This window comes from Triturus cristatus, chromosome 6, assembly GCF_964204655.1.
Source record: "Triturus cristatus chromosome 6, aTriCri1.1, whole genome shotgun sequence".
Taxonomy (NCBI): Eukaryota; Metazoa; Chordata; class Amphibia; order Caudata; family Salamandridae; genus Triturus; species Triturus cristatus.
In genome coordinates, this window is record NC_140589.1 from 1826787297 (window position 1) to 1826804325 (window position 17029).

At 44.1% G+C, this 17029-nt stretch overlaps 1 protein-coding gene across 4 annotated transcripts in view; it reads left to right on the forward strand.

Annotated features, from left to right (window-relative positions):
- Positions 1-17029, forward strand: part of DTNB (dystrobrevin beta) — a 716394-nt gene that overhangs the window by 223572 nt on the left and 475793 nt on the right. The gene's annotated exons all lie outside the window — the stretch shown is intronic.

Below are 17029 nucleotides of genomic sequence, written 5' to 3' on the forward strand. Positions count from 1 at the left end.
GACTCGTCCAGGCCTTCCAGTGGGCACTAATAAAGGTTGTCAGCCCTTTTTAGCCTTTTCGTGTTTTCTTGACCAGCCATACTTGTTTAAATCACCTTGTTGGGTTGTGGTTTATCAAAGGTTTAATCCACATTCCCTCCCAGTTTGTGATGCACAGTGGTACCATAACTTGGTCTTGATGTGTCTCATGTATACGCCATTCAAGCTGATGCACAGCTGCTTGTTGCATCTTTTGACTCTGGCTGCCTTCTTAATTGCAACCACCTCATCTCATCACGTGAGTGAGCTTCAGGCGCTATTGATGCAGCCATACTGTTGAGGCAGAAAAGTCCTCTGCATGGTAATGGATGTGTACTTATGCCCTGAGTACTCAACTGTACTGTTGTCAGGATCCCGAATGCTGGTTTTTGTTGGCATGAGCAAACACAGATCACGCATGTGCACCATGACATAGGCCTGCCTCATGGATTGCAGTCTTGTTAGACCAGAAGGGGTGCCCAAAGCACTATACTCCTAGTGGTGGAAGGCTGCTGCCTTCGAGAGCGTGGTGGTGGCAGCATAAAGAGCAGTGATCAGTAGAAGTGAACAGGTCCTATTTAACCTGTCACTGGAGTGAGGCGTAAAGGCTTACTCATCTTTTTAAAGTTCAGCTGTGGTGGGCTTAACTCACCCTGGGCCTACATCAGTTAGATGTAAAGCGCTGCGCAGGAGCAGTGACTCTGCGCTGCATGTATGTGTGCCTGTGTGTGTGCCTGGGAAGGCTACAATATAAAAAGAGAGCGGTGCTGTGCAGTACATGCATGGTGAATGTGTGTACTGAGAGTATGTATATCTGCGAGGGATAAATTACATGAGAGATGTAGTGCTTTGCAGTGCATGCACAGTGGAAGCATGTGCTGGGTGTATGTGTCGTGCTGCATGCGCATGGTAAATGCGTGTGCTCACAGTGTGTGTTTACAAGTATAGAAAGGCTACAGTACTGGACAGTGCACAGAGTGAATGTGTGTGCTGAATGTATTTGTCTGTTAGGGCACAATACATGGAGGTAACAGTACTGGACGGTGTGTGTGCTGTGTATATACACTGAGTGCAAGTGTGCCTGTAATGGTACATTACATGGAAGACACCAAGTTCTATTTTGGGAAGCCTAGGCCTGTCTGGTGAAGACATGAGGAGTAGAGGAATCCCACAGACATATTTGTGTATTGCTGAATTCCTGTGATTTGGGCAGGACACATTGGAGAAGGGAGAGACTCCCGGAGTACACATCAAAGGGTGCCGTATGATGCAGTGAGAGTTCCCAAAGGAGGGGCCTGGACACATCTCAGGAAGGAGATGGGGCTTATAAAGAAATCATAAAGAGTAGGGCTGGGGGTCTGAGATTAACCTTTTGATGCAGACATCACTGTGGCTGACATCCAGGTGTGAACTCGAGTCACTTCCATGGCCTGTGTTGTGGGACTGTCAGCTTTGGGGTCTCTCCTCCTGTGACAGACAGCCTTTCAAGAGGAAGAATAGAGAAAGGAAGGGTGCCCTTCATAGGAAGTAGAACCCCAACATAAAACTTCAAAGACCCAGAACCATAAATCACATTTGGTGTCTGGAAATAGACCATACAAAGGGGCGGTTGAGACCCCAAAATTGTCATCTGCCAAGTAGCCAGATGGGCTGTTTGTGGAGTGCAAACTCTGCAAGACTTCTGCTTGTGACTAGGATTGGGGGGTCAACGTCTGCTAGTACCCCTGCTCAGTAAGTGGACTATTAACCAGGAAAACCAAGACCACCTTCTCTGGAGCACCAGGGCCTGCCTGCACCCATGACTAGTGTGCCTTGTCAGGAAGAGGAGAGCTCTGGAGGGAGCGATATCCAGAGCCCTATTAAGAGGACTCCTGGTGAGAGGAGACGGCTGCTGCACCAAACAGGTCATTGCCTGTGTGCAGAAATAGGTCAGGGACCCCCGTTTGTCAGGAGAGGGCTGCTGTGAAGATAGCCGTGAGGGCCCTACTACTGCAGTAATCCCGTATGCCAGGTCAACCGTGAAAGTGAACACTGCCAACACGTGCTGAGACCATTGAATGGCCTAGTGGCGACCCCGTATGCCAAGAGGGGCCACTGTGGTGTGGACTACCATGCAGGAAGGGCTGACGCCTTGTGTGATGTACCGTGGCAACCCCATATGCAGGCAGTGCAACCTGTGGGTCATAAGCAAGCATAGAGGCAATCGGCCCTGAACTGCCCCATGGACAGAGGATGCTGTGAGGGCATCGTTCTCACTGGGACCAGATCGTCAGCCCCAGGATCAACTCTGGGTACGCCACATTGGTTTTTAATTTGTTTTATGGATCCTTGGTTAGAAAAGTGCCTCCCTGACTCCAGGGTATAGGCCCGCGCTCCATCAAACCATGGTTTTGGAGTGTATGGGGTTGTCTAATGACGAAGCATGACACCTGGCAGGTGTGTGAAGATATCCCGTCAAACTTTGTGTGTCAAAGAGTGACTGGATGGACAAAGAGAAAGCATTAAGAAATTGTGAAACCCTTGGATAAGGTGGGGCCCTACTGTTCGTGGCCTCAAATGGGCTGAGGGGTGGGAGGACCGCATCTCCCTATACGTTGATGATATATTACTTTATATAGCCTCTCCTAGATGCTCCATTGCTTGTCTCCTTGACATCTGTGCAGCATACGGCAAATTTTCCGGATACACCATTAACTGGGCTAAATCAATCCTATATGTCCTACGCGGTCCTCCACCACAGCTGCCGAAGGGCTGCACACTACAAATCACAGCGGGCTGCTTTAAGTACTTGGGCATCCATGTCACTGTGTTACCAGAAACTTTTCTTGAAAAAAAACTCATGGCACCTCTGCAAAGGCTTCGCCAGGACATGAGATACTGGCGCTCACTACCGCTGACCTTGCTCGGGATGGTGGCACTTTTTAAAACAATGGCACTTCTGAGATTTCTGTATGCCCTCCAAAATACCCCGTTCCCGGTTTCCGCGTCTTATTTTAGGGCGATTGAAACAGAGGTAACTACCCTGCTCTGGGACGGCAAACCGGCTCGAATTGCCATGAAGAAATTGGTAAAGGGTGTGTAAGACGGTGGAATTGCCCCCCCAAATATACATCTGTACTACTGGGCCTCACAGCTGATTGTGGTTAATCAATGGCTTCACCCACCACAAACGGACCCTGCCTTTCACGCGGACAGGAATAACCTAGGGGAGGGAGGAGTAATGAGGCATCTCTATAATAAATCTCGAAAGACATCACATCGGGCCCCACAGCACACACAATACACATTTGGCACAAGGCACTCAAGCAGTTGGGATGGGACGACCGGATAACGCAAATGACTCTTCTATGGGAAACTCAGCGACTAGGCAGACTGGGTACTAGTAAGGGCTTTACCCATTGGGATTCAATCGAAATATCAACGGTGGGGGACCTTTGGCAGAAGGGCGAAGTAGTTCCTTTTCTAAGACTCCAAGAACTATACGAGATGGCACCCACAGAACGGTTTCGCTACATACAAATTAGACATGCACTTCAGAAAGCCATCCCAACAGGAACTGTCCTCCCAGAAGCCTCACCGTTGGATGACAGGCTGCTCTCGGAACAAATAGGTAAAATGGCCATCTCACATACATATCGCAAACTACTCAACAACCAACCCGATCCCACGTTAGGCCTCCGTGAAAAATGGCAATGGGAGGTAGGGGACTTAGATGAGACTGACTGGCAGGAGGCCTTGGCGTCCCCTCGAGAGGTGGCAATATCCTCCAAACTTAGATTAGTGCAACTGAAAATACTCCATTGTATTTACTACACTAGAGTAATCCTTCACAAGATAGGGAAAACTGACAACCGACTTTGTCTTAGGCAATGTGGGAGGGAAGGTGCCTTCTATCACACGCTCTGGGAATGCCCAATATTAATGCCCTACTGGGAAAAAATTATGAGTGTACTTACACTAGTGGGTGGAGTGACACTCACCCCGGAGCCCAAGAGGTGTATTCTTAACATATGGGACCCAACGGATCTCAACCAGGCAGGTCAAAACTGGGCGACATTGGGAATGATGCTGGCGAAACGCAACATAGCCAAGCATTGGGGGGCTCAATCAGCTCCGACCTATCACCAGTGGCGAAGTGATATGGATGGGACATTGGTGGCTGAGAGGGCGGCATACATGCTTCGGGGATGCCCCAAGAAGTAGGAAAGAATATGGGGCAAGTGGAACACCTATAGGGGTACATTTGTGATCCGCCCCCGAGGGGGTCTTCTGTAGACTCGAGTTCAGTGTCAAAATGTAGAATTGTATTACCATCACTATGATAACAAAATGTGGAATGTGTCTGTATTTATACTTATTGAACCAAATGGTATGTTGAGCCTGGAAAATGTCACGTTCGGTCCTGAACTATCAAACTGTTATTTTTTCTATCATATGCAATAAAAAGAAACTTTAGAAAAAAATTGTGAAACCTAGTCAAACTTTTGTGGGCTTTTTTATTAAATAGGATTGCATTGAAGTCTGGCTGGCCCTTGAGGCGAGCCTGCCTCACCGTGTTGCCCCACCTTGGAAAATGTGCTTTCGTTTTGTGGTTTGGTTTCTAAGAGCACAGCCACCGTTTCCTCAAATCTTTTGTTGGGACTCCAGCAGTTCTCCCGCTTCCCTCGGGAGGCAGGAGGTACCGATGTAAAATGGCAACAAGGCACCCGACTCTAGCAGATTCCAGCTTCTGTTCATTATAGACTATCAAGTAACCCATTCAGCCTCCCCATGAGGTGTGAGCAGCATATATGCATCCAGAGCATACTTTTATTTGCACATGGGACAAGACAACTGTCAATTGAAGACTACATTGATACTTGACAAAAACAAAATATTTCACAAGCTATCCGTTAGATGGCAGTATTGTCTAAGTATACAATCTGGGGGGAAGCTGCTGTGCTTGCAAGGTCTCCTGGGCAGCTGGCAGAATGAAGGACTCCAACTGCTCAGCACTGGAGCTTGTTTATTTTTTTTTGGGGGGGGGGGGGGTTTGTATAGTGCGAGTCACGTCATTTCCGGCGTCAGACAGTACCGATAGCAACAAAAACGACAGACCGCACTTAAAAGTAAAGAGCTTCTACCTGAGTAACAGGAGCGCGCCAGACTGCTGCAGCGTTTCTAGGCACCGTGAAGACCCGGTGGAGGAAGGCTGCTTTTACCCTGGCTGCTCTCTTTACTGTAGATGGGGCGGGCTGCTGCCAGGGAGCTGGTTGTCCCCAAGAATGCACTGATAAATCGGAATTCATTCATGCGTCTCTTGCCGGCAGTGAACTTAGAAAGTGGCTGGTCTGAGAGGTGGTGAATGCCAGTCCATATTCCATGCACAGCACCTGAGGAGGGATGGCACAGTCTCCTTTTATGGCCTGTCTCCACAGCGCAGCTGTCGCCAGACATTATGTGTGCATTACTACAGAGGGGCTTTGGCTCCGCCCACATGTATGTGTTTTGATTGGGCTGAAGTTGTATGCTTCCACAAAAAAGTTCTTGCCGTCCACACATCTGTGATCATTATGGTCTGGCTTGACAGCACAGCTGTCAGCAGACAGTTATGTGAGCATCACTAGAGAGGGGCTTTGTATCCACCCACACATTGGGAGTCGGGAGTACATGTTTTGAATGGGCGGAAGTTGTGTGCTTCCACACAAAAAGTGCTTCCTCCCCACAAAGCTCTGAACATTTTGTTTATGTATCAAGCTGCCAGAGCTTGAACTTTCAGCATACATGGCAACATTTAAGAACAGGAAAGTGAGGGATTTAAAAAAAATAATCGGGAGACTGCATTTCTCCCATTGACTTCTATTGAAGGAGAGGCAATTTCAGGTGGGAGACAGCTAAAATAAAGCCATTTTGGGCTTAAAGAATTGGGAATCCCTCCTGAATCTGCTCCGTTGGCATGTATGCTTCAGGGTCACACACATTCCATCATAATGCTGTGAAAGTGTCTTGGAAAACCAAATAAATTATGGTGTTTTTCTGTGGCAGCAGCACGGATCAGAGGAGGGCAGTCATTAACCTACATCGATGTTCAGCTCTGGCTTGACAGTGCAACTTTCACCTGACCTTTTAACCTACACCAATATTATTCTACAGTTCTTTGCTTCCACACAAATACATATCCAAGTACATGCTATTTACTTGTAATTCTTCACAACATCCCTTTAAAGCCAGAGTTGGTGGCCTTGCCAATGCTTGTTTTGTTTATTGAAGTTTAAGAGTGGGCACTTTTTGTTCTTTGATTTTTGCCTGCATCCATGATATTTTGTTTCTGTGCTGGTGTGTCAAAGAGAGATGGTGCAGGGTTTGCAGGTGATGCATGCAGTTCCTAGTTGTGGGTGAAGAACTGAAAGTTCTAACCAGACACTGGCTCTGCGCGAAGTTGTCCTGGAAACTCAAGGCCAAAAGAGTCGAGCTTTCACAGGAGGTGAAGTGAGGTAGTGGCTACCGCTGGTGACCGTGCAACATGTAGAACCAGGTTCAAATTCCGGCCTCGCCTCTACATCCTTTAAATCCCTGAAAAAGGTGTAACATAGTCTGTGTCTGCTGTAAAGTGCTCTTTGGATCTTGGGCAAGGTTCGTGCTTTGTAAAAACTGCCTAAATTTAAATGCGGATTCTGCATGTCACCACACTCTGATCTCCTCCTACAAGAATTAAGGACAAAGCTTTAACCTTCATGTTGGAAAGAAATGACCAGCTCTAGTTCTTAGTAAGCATTGGCTGTCAATAGGTGGCTAAATGAGTTATTTCAGGACAGGTGAGATGTGATCTGTATTTCGTATTAGAAAATTGATTTGCTGTCACATTAAGAGATGCTTTTAGTGGCGCAAGGCTTGATTTTTTAAAAGGCCCTCGAGTCCTGTAATTCCTTAATGTAGCCTAGATGGAACTTGGGAGTGTACCGCGGATTGAAAGACTTGAGCAGAGGAGAACCTTTTTTAGTTGCACCAGGGATAAAGTTGTCATTGAGCATTCTAGCCTCCTTGTCCCTAAAGATAGATGTTGCCATCCAGTGCAAAAATCTGAGTTTTCGCTTTGATTACAATAGCAAGCTTTTTTCCTTGTGGGGTAGAGTCAATGACCAGGTTGTGTGAAAGGGTGCTGTAGCAAAACTTAACTTCCCCTGTTTCTTGCTCTAATGTGCCGTCCCCCTCCGCCTCACGTACTCATCTCCCCCTCCACTGATTCTCTCCAGTGGCTGTTACCTTTCGCCTTTCCTTAAGATTATCTTTTATTGTTTCTATTAATTGCTGATATCAACTTTCCAACATCTGGAAAACCCCAGTTACTAACTTCTGTAGCCCCAAGCCCAATTCTTAGTTTTTGTCTTTTACCAGGCTGATTGTTTTCTCTCCCTCTTAGTTTTCTAGCGGTCACAGGGAAATGTCGCTAGTAAAACAAAAACTGTGATCAATGTCTACTATTTTTCCCACATGTTACATAACATGACACACAATGCATGTGAACCATTATTAGATAGCAAGCTTCAAAACTACTTTATAGTTAAATAATTTGTATCTTAAGTAAAGTTACAGCCATAATTGTGTTCTGCATTTATATGATGAATTTAAAACACTCCTTCATTTGGCCCCCCATTTTAATTGGGCGGTGGGTGGGAGGGAGATCAACTTCTCGGATAAGCAGATTCCAGATGCCATTCGGAATACTCCCTATTTTGTAGTCACATGAAATTCACCTGCTCAGATGTCTTCTGATCAATGCACTGAATCCAGATCGCAAGTCTTATCTAGATACCTCACGGTTTAGGCTTACAAGAACCGGCAACAATATTCTCACTAGTCTGTGGTGCTTCATAGGTAAAGTTTTTTCTCGGCATGGAGTTAAGACATTCATTATAGAACATCACGCTTAGCAGGCTCAGAATCTGGAAGCGGACCAATGCCGCGGGTTACAGCATCATGCTAACAAGCGGTCATTTCATTCTGCTCTGGTGGACGGGTCTATTCCCCCATGGAAGAGGAGACTACATCTATGCATGCAGCACAAAGAGCTGTCCATCTGTGGTGTGGGCCAGGGGGCCGTCCAGCTCAACAGGTCTCTTCCATTACTGAACCTCTGTTCGCGCTCCTGGTTGCCCCAACTGGGTGTTGAACTTGTTCTGCCCGCCTCCCTGGCCTGGAAGTGTTCATTGTGGTTGCCAGGGAGATTGCAAGCTTCCAGATTCCACAAAAAGTGAAATAGGTCAGGCCGGGTGACGAGAACAGGGTGGGAGCAGACAAGCCATGTAACAAGAATCGTTGTCTGGCAAAAGGAATCGGTGAATGGTATCAATTCAATTCAATTCAAAATATCTTTATTCGAATATAGAATATCCATAAAAGCACAATAAAAAGAAGAAAGACAATCCATACATAAAAACATATCAAGGCAAAAAGGTACAGTTCATTTATAACAATGACTAAAATGGACCACAATTTACGGGATGTATCATATATTCAAAATCAGTAGGGTGCGTTTAACAACATTACAATGATATGCAGTTCTGACGACCTTCATTGAGCACACATAGTTCTGCGTGACCGTACAGCTGACTTCAGGAATGAACCAACGCGGAAAATTAATTCATCTTGCTCTAGTTTAAACACTTCCGTGTAGACTGCCCTGAAGTCGAAAATGGCGCGTTTTTAAAAAAAATGTATCAATAAACCTTTTGTGAATTTAGAATAAAAACTGCAAAAGAATAAAAAATGCAACATTGTTTGATTACTATCTGCGTTGCGTGGGCAGGGCAGTACATCGAGATCAGCAGTATAGCCCAGAGGGAAACATAATAAATATTTCATAGTGCCTGCCCGTAAGCGAAATAGCAGCCCTCTTTCCCAGTGTCCTATAGGTTTTAAAAGGTATCTGGGAAGCAAGTGAGAACAATCCTCTATGGGCATATACCTTGCAACTGAGGTTTTCTTGATCTCTCTCTGATACCTTTCGTCACTATATTTTTTATACAGTGCCTCTTGTATCACCTTTTTATTAATTAACTCGGATTGAATTGGGTTTAAAAAGATGCGCAGGTGGTTCACGCTCTTAAGGCTCTTTTTTTACGGCAGCGAGCCATGGTATGTCCCCACCCCTCTCAAATCTAAGGCAATCTATTATTATGTCTCTGGTGAGGGCTGCCGCACTGTTCTTCCAAATTGCAACCCAGAACAGTGCTGGACGCGCCCTAATATAATCTTCAATGTAGGGGAATTTCAGTTCTTTGTGGCAAACATATACAGAGGAGGAAATCGGGGCTCCCAAAAATTTCCTGCATAGTCTGTTTTCTTCACTTTGAATGCTACTACATTTGGTAGAGCCCCAAATTGCTGCTCCATAGGTTGCAGTGGGGGCACACCGTAGTTTAAAGATTTTCTTAAGGGCTAAAACGACTTCAGACCTTTTGGGTTGGGGAAAACCCAAGATTGTGTTAATACTTCGTGACAGCTTACTTCTGCTGTGTGCCACGTGGTCAGACCAGGAGCCATTTGTACCGTAAACTAACCCAAGATAAGAAAAAGTGCAAGTGCTTTGTAAACTATCCGAATTGACAGTGATTTTATTAATAGAGCGCTTTTTCGGGCCGCAAGCCATTAAAAACGATTTTTAAAAATGAGTCCTAAAGTCTAAAACAGCCATGAATTCTTCAAAACCTCGTACTAAAATGAATAGGGCATTTGGGGTGCGTACCATTAAAACCGCGTCATCCACATACAGTAAGGCGGGGAGTGTATTACCGTTTATTCTCGGGACATCGTGGGTGAGTTTTACTAGTGAGTCATGTAGGTCATTAATATATAGAATAAAAAGAAGGGGTGCTAGAACGCACCACTGTCTAACTCCTCTATCAATTTTGATGTCACTTGATACGTCCCCGTCCTGTCAGATTCTCACCCGGGCATGCAGATCTCTGTGCAAATACGCTAAAAAGTGGACTAGAGCTTCATCAAGGCCTTGTTTTAAAAGAATGGACCATAATCGTGACCTATTGACGAGGTCGAATGCAGAAGTAAGGTCCATAAAGGCGAGATATATAGGGGATTTGTTTGCAACAGTGTACTTGCCAGTAATCAAATTTAGGTTTAGGCACTGTGCCATTGTGCCTACTTTACTTCTAAATGCCAGTTGACACGGCCTTAAAATCTTATCTCCCTCGGCCCATGACCTTATCTTGTTATAGAGAATCCTACCCAGAATTTTCAGGGTGTTATTGATGAGAGAGAGATACGTCTGTAACAACTGGGGTTAGAACGATCGCCCTTTTTAAAAACCAGTACAATGATACTCATAGACCACATACTCGGAATTGTAGCATAAGTTAAGTGATTAAAAACATTCAATAAAAGAGGTGCCCAAAAATATGGTTTGTTTTTAATAAGATCGATTGGGCAACCCATCAGGGCCCGGGGTTTTATTACCCAAACTTTGTTGGATTGCATCCTCCACTTCTAGCAAAGTTATTTCAATTGGGGTGGGCGCATGATATTCATATGAATCCTCGTTTCCAATTGGTACCGAGTAAATTTTGGAAAAATTAGCCACCCATAAGTCGCTAGATATATTGCAACTAATAGCGGTCAGGGGATGTCCCAATGTCCTAAGCTTTTTAACTGCCATCCAAAAGCCATTTCCGTTTTTTAAAGATGCACTACACGCTAAACTATTCCAGTGATACTTTAGGATTTCATCTTTCCTATGTGTAATTACTGTCTTGTAATGGTGTCTCGGAGATTTAACAAGAGCCCGGTCTCTAGGGGTCGTTGACAGTGCCTTGAGGAGCTTTCTGTTAGCCAGTGAGCAGTCTCTATCAAACCATCTTGGTCCCGTTCGAGGTTTCATAGTAGGCCTTGACAACAACCGTTTAGTACCCTCACACAGTTGGGCAAAAGCACCGATTATATCTGGGTTATGGTCTTTAAATGACAAACAAGTGTCAACAAGTGGCGAGTAAGCAGTTAACATATTGACGAATAACTTGTTATTGTCAATACCCCGCCAAACTAATCTCAGATTTTCTGTGGAGGGTAACAAGTTCATAGCGTCACACTCCTTATTGTTTACAGGCTTAGGAGCAATTTTCAATGATATTCTAATAGGATTGTGGTCGCCATGATGGGTCGGCATGACCTCAGCACTTAACAAACAGTCTTCTAAAATGGAAGAAATGAAAACATAATCAATAGTAGAGGTACAACCCCTGCCTCTATATGTCGGTTCAATACGATTATCTTTATCGGGGACAGCAGCAATATCCATGGTGTTAACTAGGTTATGGTTACATAGATAATCTAATAGTTCTGTCCCCCGAGTACACCGAGACAAACTGGTAGTCGGGAATATTGTTAAGTTGTTACCCATTGGAATCCTGGCATTAAAATTTCCCCCCACACAAATACCAACAACATTAGAAAAAAAACGCAAGGTTTTGTAGGGTTAAGATAAAATTAAACAAATTATTACAATTAATATTTGGCACAGAATACAAATAATTGTTGTAAAAGTTGATTAAACATATGGAGATTCCCCTTGTGTAGCTCAGTGCTTGTATATTATCATTTTGTGTATCTAAAACATTTACAGTACCTCCCGTTAAAATGTTCACCCATATCGAAAGTCCACCAGATGGTCGCCCTTCCTTGGGAACCGGCACAACAATATTAAAACATTGGAACCCGTCTAAGTGGAGATCCTGGGTGGCCCAGGTTTCCTGCATCATTATAATATCCTGGTGTTCAACTATTTCAATCCAGTCTGTAAATTCATTTTAGACGCCAGGTTGGCAACGTTCCAACTAAGTATACTCAATTTACAGTTGGTACCAGTCCTATTTGGATTTGAAAGACCTCCTGGTGGACATGCATCAGGTAGACGATTGACTTCATTTAATAACCCTATGGGTGCAAGTCAGTCTTGGGTATCAAGAGTGGACAGAGGTAGGAACCTATTATGCCTCAATAGGGGTGCACCATCATTCGTTTCTAGGCTAAAAATTGGTTTATAAAAATATCCCAACGGCAGCAGGCAAATATTACTGGGGCCCATGCATATATCTTCCTGTACCTTTAGTAAGGATTTGGCCATTGCAGGGTTTCGGAAGTTAACAACAATACAGTCCCCCTCGATTTTTTTGACAGAGAAGCCAACCCAGCTTACCCTACGAACCATGATGATATTATATGCGTCAGCCACCCTGAATCCTATTCATTTATTGCGGAGTTGGTACCATGTCTCAGTTTGGTTTTTCTTAAGGACGGGTACATCTGCAAGTACGCAAACAAATGGGCAGGATGCAGGTGGAAGGTTCAGTATGTCTTTGCTAGGTTGGGTATTTACAGTATTTGCTTGGGTTGGGACCCCCACACATGCGTTACCGTCACTCAGATTAGGACTCTCTGTATCACGCGTAGTGTGCAGCTAGAATCTAGCCGTGTGTATGAAGTTGTAGCTGGCAGAATGTTTGACCTTACAGTATTAGGTAAATTCCCTGGTGTAACAGTAGCCTTTGCTCTAAGACATTATTTTACCTTCTCACAGGTAGGACATGACCCAAATGGTAAAGACAATGGGGCTATTGGGGCAGAGACATGTTGTTGGGGGGCAATGTCGACTAATATTGGACTTGATTCCAACCCCTCTGATGTTGCAGGTCTAACATTTTTGAGTTGGGAGCATAACTAAATAGACAAAGTATCCAGCCTATCAAGCCATTTCCACAGAGCACAAAAATTTGAGTCAATCAGGTCTTTGATACGCCCAAAGATACTATTCACGACAGTGTCAATAAAAGTCTCGCCCAAGCTGTTATACGGGAGAGAAGACAGTGTGGTGCCAGTCTGGGTACTAACAGTGTTCCTTGGTTTTCCATGGAGCGTGGAATCTACAGGTGCAGGATTCTGAGCCTGAGTCTGTAAGGGTGTGTGTAACCAAGTACTCGTAACAGAGCGGGTAGAACCAGTGCGGGTGGTTGTTTTCTCTTCAAAGGGACGGGCTTTGCTGTTTTCCGTTTCCGCTTTGCACCTGCACACGCGGTGGCACTAGCCATGGGAGAATCCTGATCAATTGCAATACTAGTGTCCTTCGAGTTCTGAGTTGGAATAACTTCATATCCAGGCATAGGACCTGGCCTGGGGGTTGATATATTGGCCGAATCAGTGTTCTGAACATTGTGAAACAGAGAAGGGCCAGCTGTGTCAACTGATTCAGTCTCTACCATAGGACCATCATACAAAGCTTCAATACCAAGGGACAGTCTCCTCTCCGTAAGGTAAATTTCATTAGACACTATGTTCAACGCCCTTTCCAGCATGCTCTCAATACTTGTGATGACTGGGCGGGACGGTATTATATCTGTCCTCTTCCCCATGGTTGAGGTTTCTTAGGGCAGCTAGTATACAAATATTCAAGGGCAATGCTCACCTAATCAAATGTCAGTGGCGGAAGAGAGATGGCCCAACCCGGCCTCTATTGGACACTGACGGGCAAGGACGGGCCCGCCCTTGGCCAGGGCGCGTCCCGCGCTGTGGGGGACTTACGGCGAACATATCGCGCCTCCAGGCGCGCTACACCGCGTCACTGTGGGCGATAAGGCAAGGGTTGCTGGGGGATGAAGTCTGGGTGAGCCGTTCCCCTCACGGCAGGAAGAAGCAACGTTGGCCGTTACCCTCACGGAGGCGGTAAGTTAGTGTTGTCCGGTACACTGCTGCCCAACAAACAATCCGCTGCTCCCAGCGTCCCGCGCTGCGGGAGGCTTGCGGCGCATATATGGCACCTCCAGGCGTGCTGCACCGCGTCAGAGCGGGCGATAAGGCAAGGGTTGCTGGGGGATGATGTCCGGGTGAGCCGTTCCCCTCACGGCAGGAAGAAGCAACATTGGCCATTACCCTCACGGCGGCGGTAAGTTAGTGTTGCCCCTTACACTGTTGCCCAACAAACAATCCGCTGGTATCATATGTGCTGCTTTGACCCTTGTGACCCAACGGTCTTTTCACCTCTTTGCTGATCTCAAAGGGATTGTCTACCTGACGCTGTTCTGCCGCTATGACATGTCAGTTCTTCAGAGTCTCCAACGATTGCTTCAGCCCATCTGTCTGCCCTCTCAAAGCACAGAAATGTGACTGTTACTGAAGTTAGCGAGTGATAATATTTTATAATGGATTTACCTGTCAAATGTTATTTTTAACGCACTGTTTAAATTTTTTTATTGTATTTTGGATCTTTGGGTATCTCTTTTAAAATGTGTGTACTGTTTTTATTATATGTGTATACTTTTATGATTCCTTTTTGGATTCGAAATAAAGTCATTTGATGACTGTTGTTGCTGCTGAAAGCCCTTACCATGCGTAAAGATATTCCCCGTGTTTTCTCTCCTTTCCCTCTTCGTGACCATGTGACAGGTGGGAACATGTTTTTTTTAATCGTCTTGCGATGTAAGAATGTGCTAATAACGTGTCATATTCTTACCCAGCAATATTTCTAAAAGACTGCAGATGCCAGATTTTTGTCTCTCTGCCCTGTTGGATTTGCCAGACAGTGGGATCACATCCAAATGTTTGCTTTCATTGTCATTCACGAAGCAAGGATAGTTTGTGTGGGAAAGAAGGGTGTGAAAATATAACCTACAATATGGCGGGGAAGGCTACTTTCCAAACCCGAGGTATGTCTGTAGTTCTCTCTAAGCTGTAGTTCTCGGAGCTCTACCATAGTTTAGTAGTTGATATGGAAGATACATAAAAATGCTAGATACAACACAGGAGTATAACTGGACATGTGCTGGGTCCGTACTGTCCGGGCAGATACCAAAGATAAAGTGAGTCTCCTGCCGACCTCTGTGTACAGAGTGGTCAGTGCTCACTAACATTGGGTCATAGTTTGGAGGATTAATGCCTTAAAGCTGTAGGTTGTGGACTGTTTCTTTCAATACAGAAGGTTTCGCTGCTTTCCTTAAGAATTGCATTGAGCGGTCAAGAAGTCCTAGCCAGTTGTGTGCTTCCTAATACTTGGTTCCTGGAAGTGCCTGCTGGAAGATTTGGAGTATCTGTGGTGTAGGAAAGTTGTAGACCTGGTCTTGTGTCAGACCCCTACTTGATTGTACCCTTTCTGAGGAAGTGCCCAAAGAATTTGGGTAGTGCTGCTGAGTAGGATGGGACAGGTTTTTAAAAAGTATATCTTCTTACCTAACAACGTTTTTCACCTGTAGATATTAGACAGTAACTACTTGTTCTGCATTTAACTGTGTTATCCAGTTAGTTATCCTTGTTCGACTTTGGTATAGCTTTAGCTCTTTTAGGGCTGTTCTTTCATTTATGACATATTTGTCTTAGGAAAGGCGTGGGCTATTTCTTCAAGTTGTTTTGGACTTTTATGTTGTTCATCACTTGAATTGTAAGTTTTTGTTGCCCTCCTCATTTACTTTTCTGAAAGAAATTGTGACTTCTTTTCGTGCGTCCAGAGGTGAAGTCACTTCACAGTAGCCTGCTTGCTTCTGGGAATATCCCCAGTCTGTGGTTTGGCAGGAGCTCACCCGTCATGTATTGGACGACTGTGACTTTGGTGAAAGGCCGATTTCTTTCACCCAAGTCTATTTTTTTTTAAGAGTCATTAATGAACCAGTAGACTCAAATTGTACAGACATTTTAACATTTAAAGAAAAGTTTGACACCTCAACCTATTTATTTCCTCTTTATTGAGCTGGAGTAAAATAAATTAAAATAAACGTCGCCTCTAAACTATGTCTCTTATGCTATCATTTATTTGGAATAATTAGAAATTATTTTTCTAACACTCATGATTGGCTCTTAATTGAACAGCATTTAGTTGCTCTTCATCCATTGGTAGAAACTTTGATTAATAACGTTTCAATTTTCCAATAGTTTTTAAAATGACTAAATTTACAATACCACTGTATGCTATTATTTTTTACATTTGCATTCAAAATACTGTTGATAGTACTTGATGAAATAGTCATAAAATGTGTACAAACAAAAATATTAAGTTCTACTTTGAGTGACATGTGCCATAGGCATGTCTGTCTTCTTGTTCGATAAACTGCAATTCTTATTCAATTTGCCTACTTGCGAATTGCCAAAATATAGAGTAATAGTAAAATATCTTAGTGCAAGAAGTCAGGCCATACTTTCTCCAAAGTAAATATACGTATCGATAATTTAACATTTCCATGTTCAGCTTGGATTCATGCTTGTTGTGATAAAGAGCTATCCTCAAGCATCAGACATAAAGATTGGAAAGCAATGTGGACAATGTGCAAGTTGAACTTTTATTGCTATTGCATTCCAAAATTAAGCACATTAAGATTTAGTTGAAGGTTCTTTTATGCAACAGTTTTGTGCAAGAGTATGGTCCGTCATAAATAATGCATTGTATACTTAGATCTTTGCCCTATACATTTACACTATAAAAATCATGTTTTAATCACATGAGTTCACTATTGTGAAATTGTTCGATTTCATAAGCCATTAAATAAATAATAACGTAAAAATGTTGCTTGTTATTTTTTCCACTTCAAACAGGATGGGCTTGGGTTTGGTTTACCAGAAGCAACATGGGAATGTTCATTTCTCACAAACTGAAGTAGTTCATTTGTGAGGCCAAGTTTCCTTCTGTATGTTTTCTTCATTTTTTTATTAGAAGAAAAGAAAGATTTCCTTTATTCCTTATGATTTTTTTATTCAGTTTAGTGCTTTCACATTCTGCTTCATTCGGCAGCTTTCTCTTTCTTATTTTGTAATCTTTATATAATTTTCTTTAACCTCTAATTGCTGAGGTTTCCCCCTCAGTTTTCCCTCCCTTCTAACCCCTGCCTGACATTTGGGATAGTTTGAGTTTAATCCTTCAGATGCCCCCCCCCCCCCCCCCCCTTAGAGAAGATATCCAGGCCAAATGTGTGTCCTTTTTTCTGTTCCTTTTGTGGATCGTGAAGTTACTCAGTGTTTGTCATTTACCCTGCTGGGGGTGGGAGAA